We start from the raw sequence: 9,013 nt of genomic DNA on the forward strand, positions 1-9,013 counted from the left end.
CACAAAGTGAAGGAGATGGAGTTGATCTTAGGGAGGGAAGCGAAGAAGGTGTTGAGATTGTGGATGTGTTGGTTGTGTATGACTTGTATCAGAAAGCTGAACTGGCTTGTAAAATGTAAGTTATCAGTTCTGGTGTTTGGATACGGTTGTATCAACACTTGGTTTCTGTTGTCTTGTTCTGTCTTGGAATATCTTGAACGTTGTTTCATTATTGCAGCAGTCGTGCATGTGGTACTAGATTTGAATTTGGCAATTTTGGACGCGCATGATGTTGTATCTCGGTGGCTTTCCTCTTGCTGCTTCAGCGAAACTGGTTCTTTCTAGCAAGGCAGATGTTGTTGTAGATGAGTGTTCAACAGCTTCACGAAGTCCAGAGGATGACCAAAAGCGCAGATTCTCCAACATAGCACGGTAGACATTAACCATCGTCTAATAGAGTGACTCTCCCGGATTTTGCTCGACATGACGCGTGGACATCATTATCTTCTTGAGGCGCTCTCTTGAGGTATCGTCTCTAGTGAAATATTGCCGTCGTAGAGCATTGATACGTTGCACCGGAATTTCTTAAACTAAATGGCACTACAATATAATAAAAATTTCTGAGAGGAGTTCGAAAAGCTATCTTACTTTCGTCATGCTCGTATATCCTTATCTGGTTGTAGCCGATACATCCATCCATGGAGGAGAACATGTCGTGTCCGCTGGTTGCATCTGCGAACATGTTGATGTTAGGTAGAGGAGAATCGTTTTTGGGGAGGCATATGTTCAAGTCTCTGAAATCCATGCAGCACCTGATCTGTCCATTTTCCTTGTGTCTGAACTGCAACCGGATTGGATCCGGGTATGACATATAGATGATGGGTGACCAATCTAAATCTGGAATTTCTTCATACATACAGGAAAATATGTCATGGTATTCCTTGAGAAGTTGCACAAGTATCGTGTGTTCCTTCGTAGACAAGGTCGAACTAATGAAGATAGGCCTAGGATATTCCTCTTCCCCGATGTTGACCACTTCGAGCTCATCAGTTGTGGAATTGGTACCGTCCTGCAGCTGTCGTGGAGCATCCGGTACTTCCTCTCGTGGCTCGTCGTTGTAGTATGCTTCCGTACGACCTTTCCTTGGCGAACCTTGGATGTCCTGAGATCTTGAGAGTAATCACATCCGAAGACGCTCCTGTGTCGATAAGGGCCCTCTTGAACTCTGAATCCTTGATGCATGCGGTGACATGTAGGGAAGGTTGTGACCTTCCTCTGGTTGGTTGCAGCAAAATGTTTCCGCCCGCTGATTCTTCGAGAGGTGCAAAAGTTCGCATAAACTTTCCTAGAGAAACTGCTTCCTGATCCGGCCTCTGGTTCATAGTGAAACTATTGACTTGAGGAGGATCATTTTGAGGATCAGTCCCCAGTGTAGGAGTCTCCATGACAGGACCGCTCATATCTGATGTTGTTTCTTTGATCAGGTCCATGTAGGCCCGCGCCGCTGAAGTACCTTCTCCGGGTGCGTTGAATGCATTCCTTGTTGGCTCCAGGGGCTGTCGCGGCTCTTGTGGCAATAGATTAGTTAATTTTTTAAGAAAAGTGAGTACCTCTTTCTGAGTTGTAGCCATATCCGTTTGAGTCTTATCAAGAACTTCCTGCCTCTCCAACAAGTCTGCGATGGTAATGGGATATGGTCCTCCTCTCGTCCCTCTGGCTCCTCGTCCTGACGAAGGAGTAGAATCTGTTTCTCTGGTGACCACCGGAGGCGTTACACTTGAGGATATGTCGGGATTCACGGCTGCTCTGGATCTGGTGATGGGAGGCATTACACTTACAAGAACATCTCCTGCTCCGCTGGCGTTGGTGGTAGAAGTGACGGCTCCAAGAGATGTATTGACCACAGTAGCTCCACTGACAGGTACATCAATACCGAGAGTGTTATCCACACTATCTCCATCAGAATTGATTTTTGATCCAGACCTTAGTTCTACCATCTTGAAATGGATTGATGATTGAATTGGTCCTAAGATCTACCCTTTTCGAAATTGATAAAGTTGAATCGGATTTTGAAGAAATTGACTTTACGACCGAGAGATTAACCTCCCACCGTGGTCGCCAATTGTTTATGGGTGAAAACTACTTCTGCTGGTTTTGGTAATTTGGGGTGTGTGGATGAGAAATGAATCTAAACCCTAAACAAATGCATTGCACGGGAGTGCTTGTGATTCGAGAAATCAATCTGTACAACTCCGGCCTAAACCAAGAAATGGCCGTTCCAGACTTGCTTCGGTCACAAAGTGAAGGAGATGGGGTTGATCTTAGGGAGGGAAGCGAAGAAGGTGTTGAGATTGTGGATGTGTTGGCTGTATATGACTTGTATTAGAAAGCTGAACTGTCTTGTAGAATGTAAGTTATCAGTTCTGGTGTTTGGATACGGTTGTATCAACACTTGGTTTCTGTTGTCTTGTTCTGTCTTGGAATATCTTGGACGTTGTTTCATTATTGCAGCAGTCGTGCATGTGGTACTAGATTTGAAGTTGGCAATTTTGGACGCGCATGATGTTGTATCTCGGTGGCTTTCCTCTTGCTGCTTCAGCGAAACTGGTTCTTTCTAGCAAGGCAGATGTTGTTGTAGATGAGTGTTCAACATCTTCACGAAGTCCAGAGGATGACCAAAAGCGCAGATTCTCCAACATAGCACGGTAGACATTCACCATCGTCTAATAGAGTGACTCGCCCAGATTTTGCTCGACATGACGTGTGGACATCGTTATCTTCTTGAGGCGCTCTCTTGAGGTATCGTCTCTAGTGAAAGATTGCCGTCATAGAGCATTGGTACGTTGCACCGGCATTTCTTAAACCAAATGGCACTACAATATAATAAAAATTTTCGAGAGGAGTTTGAAAAGCTATCTTACTTTCTTAATGCTCGTATATCCTTATCTGGTTGTAGCCGATACATCCATCCATGGAGGAGAACATGTCGTGTCCGCTGGTTGCATATGCGAACATATCGATGTTAGGTAGAGGAGAATCGTTTTTGGGGCGGCATATGTTCAAGTCTCTGAAATCCATGCAGCACCTGATCTGTCCATTTTCCTCGTGTCTGAACTGCAACCGGATTGAATCCGGGTATGACATATAGATGATGGGTGACCAATCTAAATCTAGAATTTCTTCATACATCCAGGAAAATATGTCATGGTATTCCTTGAGAAGTTGCACAAGTATCGTGTGTTCCTCCGTAGACAAGGTCGAACTAATGAAGATAGGCCTAGGATATTCTTCTTCCCCGATGTTAACCACTTCGAGCTCATCAGTTGTGGAATTGGTACCGTTCTGCAGCTGTCGTGGAGCATCTGGTACTTCCTCTTGTGGCTCGTCGTTGTAGTATGCTTCAGTACGACCTTTCCTTGGCGAACCTTGGATGTCCTGAGATCTTGAGAGTAATCACATCCGAAGACGCTCCTGTGTCGATAAGGGCCCTCTTGAACTCTGAATCCTTGATGCATGCGGTGACATGTAGGGCAAGTTGTGACCTTCCTCTGGTTGATTGAAGCAAAACGTTTCCGCCCGCTGATTCTTCGAGAGGTGCAAAAGTTCGCATAAACTTTCCTAGAGAAACTGCTTCCTGATCCGGCCTCTGGTTCATAGTGAAACTATTGACTTGAGGAGGATCATTTTGAGGATCAGTCCCCAGTGTAGGAGTCTCCATGACAGGACCGCTCATATCTGATGTTGTTTCTTTGATCAGGTCCATGTAGGCCCGCGCCGCTGAAGTACCTTCTCCGGGTGCGTTGAATGCATTCCTTGTTGGCTCCAGGGGCTGTCGCGGCTCTTGTGGCAATAGATCAGTTAATTTTTTAAGAAAAGTGAGTACCTCTTTCTGAGTTGTAGCCATATCCGTTTGAGTCTTATCAAGAACTTCCTGCCTCTCCAACAAGTCTGCGATGGTAATGGGATATGGCCTCTCGTCCCTCTGGCTCCTCGTCCTGACGCGAGAGTAGAATCTGTTTCTCTGGTGACCACCGGAGGCGTTACACTTGAGGAGATGTCGGGATTCACGGCTGCTCTGGATCTGGTGATGGGAGGCATTACACTTACAAGAACATCTCCTGCTCCGCTGGCGTTGGTGGTAGAAGTGACGGCTCCAAGAGATGTATTGACCACAGTAGCTCCACTGACAGGTACATCAATACCGAGAGTGTTATCCACACTATCTCCATCAGAATTGATTTTTGATCCAGACCTTAGTTCTACCATCTTGAAATGGATTGATGATTGAATTGGTCCTAAGATCTACCCTTTTCGAAATTGATAAAGTTGAATCGGATTTTGAAGAAATTGACTTTACGACCGAGAGATTAACCTCCCACTGTGGTCGCCAATTGTTTATGGGTGAAAACTACTTCTGCTGGTTTTGGTAATTTGGGGTGTGTGGATGAGAAATGAATCTAAACCCTAAACAAATGCATTGCACGGGAGTGCTTGTGATTCGAGAAATCAATCTGTACAACTCCGGCCTAAACCAAGAAATGGCCGTTCCAGACTTGCTTCGGTCACAAAGTGAAGGAGATGGGGTTGATCTTAGGGAGGGAAGCGAAGAAGGTGTTGAGATTGTGGATGTGTTGGCTGTATATGACTTGTATTAGAAAGCTGAACTGTCTTGTAGAATGTAAGTTATCAGTTCTGGTGTTTGGATACGGTTGTATCAACACTTGGTTTCTGTTGTCTTGTTCTGTCTTGGAATATCTTGGACGTTGTTTCATTATTGCAGCAGTCGTGCATGTGGTACTAGATTTGAAGTTGGAAATTTTGGACGCGCATGATGTTGTATCTCGGTGGCTTTCCTCTTGCTGCTTCAGCGAAACTGGTTCTTTCTAGCAAGGCAGATGTTGTTGTAGATGAGTGTTCAACATCTTCACGAAGTTCAGAGGATGACCAAAAGCGCAGATTCTCCAACATAGCACGGTAGACATTCACCATCGTCTAATAGAGTGACTCGCCCAGATTTTGCTCGACATGACGTGTGGACATCGTTATCTTCTTGAGGCGCTCTCTTGAGGTATCGTCTCTAGTGAAAGATTGCCGTCATAGAGCATTGGTACGTTGCACCGGCATTTCTTAAACCAAATGGCACTACAATATAATAAAAATTTTCGAGAGGAGTTTGAAAAGCTATCTTACTTTCTTAATGCTCGTATATCCTTATCTGGTTGTAGCCGATACATCCATCCATGGAGGAGAACATGTCGTGTCCGCTGGTTGCATATGCGAACATATCGATGTTAGGTAGAGGAGAATCGTTTTTGGGGCGGCATATGTTCAAGTCTCTGAAATCCATGCAGCACCTGATCTGTCCATTTTCCTCGTGTCTGAACTGCAACCGGATTGAATCCGGGTATGACATATAGATGATGGGTGACCAATCTAAATCTAGAATTTCTTCATACATCCAGGAAAATATGTCATGGTATTCCTTGAGAAGTTGCACAAGTATCGTGTGTTCCTCCGTAGACAAGGTCGAACTAATGAAGATAGGCCTAGGATATTCTTCTTCCCCGATGTTAACCACTTCGAGCTCATCAGTTGTGGAATTGGTACCGTTCTGCAGCTGTCGTGGAGCATCTGGTACTTCCTCTTGTGGCTCGTCGTTGTAGTATGCTTCAGTACGACCTTTCCTTGGCGAACCTTGGATGTCCTGAGAGTCTTGAGAGTAATCACATCCGAAGACGCTCCTGTGTCGATAAGGGCCCTCTTGAACTCTGGATCCTTGATGCATGCGGTGACATGTAGGGCAAGTTGTGACCTTCCTCTGGTTGATTGAAGCAAAACGTTTCCGCCCGCTGATTCTTCGAGAGGTGCAAAAGTTCGCATAAACTTTCCTAGAGAAACTGCTTCCTGATCCGGCCTCTGGTTCATAGTGAAACTATTGACTTGAGGAGGATCGTTTTGAGGATCAGTCCCCGGTGTAGGAGTCTCCATGACAGGACCGCTCATATCTGATGTTGCTTCTTTGATCAGGTCCATGTAGGCCCGCGCCGCTGAAGTACCTTCTCCGGGTGCGTTGAATGCGTTCCTTGTTGGCTCCAGGGGCTGTCGCGGCTCTTGTGGCAATAGATCAGTTAATGTTTTAAGAAAAGTGAGTACCTCTTTCTGAGTTGTAGCCATATCCGTTTGAGTCTTATCAAGAACTTCCTGCCTCTCCATCAAGTCAGTGATGGTAATGGGAGATGGTCCTCCTCTCGTCCCTCTGGCTCCTCGTCCTGACTAAGGAGTGGAATCTGTTGCTATGGTGACCACCGGAGGCGTTACACTTGAGGAGATGTCGGGATTCACGGCTGCTCTGGATCTGGTGATGGGAGGCATTACACTTACAAGAACATCTCCTGCTCCGCTGGCGTTGGTGGTAGAAGTGACGGCTCCAAGAGATGTATTGACCACAGTAGCTCCACTGACAGGTACATCAATACCGAGAGTGTTATCCACACTATCTCCATCAGAATTGATTATTGATCCAGACCTTAGTTCTACCATCTTGAAATGGATTGATGAGAGTGCTTGTGATTCGAGAAATCAATCTGTAAAACTCCGGCCTAAACCAAGAAATGGCCATTCCAGACTTGCTTCGGTCACAAAGTGAAGGAGATGGGGTTGATCTTAGGGAGGGAAGCGAAGAAGGTGTTGAGATTGTGGATGTGTTGGCTGTGTATGAATTGTATCAGAAAGCTGAACTGGCTTGTAGAATGTAAGTTATCAGTTCTGGTGTTTGGATACAGTTGTATCAACACTTGGTTTCTGTTTTCTTGTTCTGTCTTGGAATATCTTGGACGTTGTTTCATTATTGCAGCAGTCGTGCATGTGGTACTAGATTTGAAGTTGGAAATTTTGGACGCGCATGATGTTGTATCTCGGTGGCTTTCCTCTTGCTGCTTCAGCGAAACTGGTTCTTTCTAGCAAGGCAGATGTTGTTGTAGATGAGTGTTCAACAGCTTCACGAAGTCCAGAGGATGAACAAAAGCGCAGATTCTCCAACATAGCACGGTAGACATTCACCATCGTCTAATAGAATGACTCGCCCAGATTTTGCTCGACATGATGTGTGGACATCGTTATCTTCTTGAGGCGCTCTCTTGAGGTATCGTCTCTAGTGAAAGATTGCCGTCATAGAGCATTGGTACGTTGCACCGGCATTTCTTAAACCAAATGGCACTACAATATAATAAAAATTTCCGAGAGGAGTTCGAAAAGCTATCTTACTTTCGTCATGCTCGTATATCCTTATCTGGTTGTAGCCGATACATCCATCCATGGAGGAGAACATGTCGTGTCCGCTGGTTGCATCTGCGAACATGTCGATCTTAGGTAGAGGAGAATCGTTTTTGGGGCGGCATATGTTCAAGTCTCTGAAATCCATGCAGCACCTGATCTGTCCATTTTCCTCGTGTCTGAACTGCAACCGGATTGAATCCGGGTATGACATATAGATGATGGGTGACCAATCTAAATCTGGCATTTCTTCATACATCCAGGAAAATATGTCATGGTATTCCTTGAGAAGTTGCAAAAGTATCGTGTGTTCCTCCGTGGACAAGGTCGAACTAATGAAGATAGGCCTAGGATATTCCTCTTCCCCGATGTTTACCACTTCGAGCTCATCAGTTGTGAAATTGGTACCGTCCTGCAGCTTTCGTGGAGCATCCAGTACTTCCTATCGTGGCTCGTCGTTGTAGTATGCTTCCGTACGACCTTTCCTTGGCGAACCTTGGATGTCCTGAGAGTCTTGAGAGTAATCACAGCCGAAGACGCTCCTGTGTCGATAAGGGCCCTCTTGAACTCTGAATCCTTGATGCATGCGGTGACATGTAGGGCAAGTTGTGACCTTCCTCTGGTTGATTGCAGCAAAACATTTCCGCCCGCTGATTCTTCGAGAGGTGCAAAAGTTCGCATAAACTTTCCTAGAGAAAATGCTTCCTGATCCGGCCTCTGGTTCATAGTGAAACTATTGACTTGAGGAGGATCGTTTTGAGGATCAGTCCCCGGTGTAAGAGTCTCCATGACAGGACCGCTCATATCTGATGTTGCTTCTTTGATCAGGTCCATGTAGGCCCGCGCCGCTGAAGTACCTTCTCCGGGTGCGTTGAATGCGTTCCTTGTTGGCTCCAGGGGCTGTCGCGGCTCTTGTGGCAATAAATCAGTTAATTTTTTAAGAAAAGTGAGTACCTCTTTCTGAGTTGTAGCCATATCCGTTTGAGTCTTATCAAGAACTTCCTGCCTCTCCATCAAGTCTGCGATGGTAATGGGAGATGGTCCTCCTCTCGTCCCTCTGGATCCTCGTCCTGCCGAAGGAGTGGAATCTGTTGCTCTGGTGACCACCAGAGGCGTTACACTTGAGGAGATGTCGGGATTCACGACTGCTCTGGATCTGGTGATGGGAGGCATTACACTTACTGGAACATCTTCTGCTCCTCTGACGTTGGCGGTAGAAGTGACGGCTCCAAGAGATGTATTGACCACAGTAGCTCCACTGACAGGTACATCAATACCGAAAGTGTTATCCACACTAGCTCCATCAGAATTGATTGTTGATCCAGACCTTAGTTCTACCATCTTGAAATGGATTGATGATTGAATTGGTCCTAAGATCTACGCTTTTCGAAATTGATAAAGTTGAATCGGATTTTGAAGAAATTGACTTTACGACCGAGAGATTAACCTCCCACTGTGGTCGCCAATTGTTTATAGGTGAAAAATATTTCTGCTGGTTTTGGTAATTTGGGGTGTGTGGATGAGAAATGAATCTAAACCCTAAACAAATGCACTGCACGGGAGTGCTTGTGATTCGAGAAATCAATCTGTACAACTCCGACCTAAACCAAGAAATGGACGTTCCAGACTTGCTTCGGTTACAAAGTGAAGGAGATGGGGTTGATCTTAGGGAGGGAAGCGAAGAAGGTGTTGAGATTGTGGAGGTGTTGGCTGTGTATGACTTGTATCAGAAATCTGAACTGGCTTGCAGAATGTAAGCTAT

The sequence above is a fragment of the Papaver somniferum genome, unplaced genomic scaffold, assembly GCF_003573695.1.
Source record: "Papaver somniferum cultivar HN1 unplaced genomic scaffold, ASM357369v1 unplaced-scaffold_35, whole genome shotgun sequence".
In the NCBI taxonomy this organism is placed as follows: domain Eukaryota; kingdom Viridiplantae; phylum Streptophyta; class Magnoliopsida; order Ranunculales; family Papaveraceae; genus Papaver; species Papaver somniferum.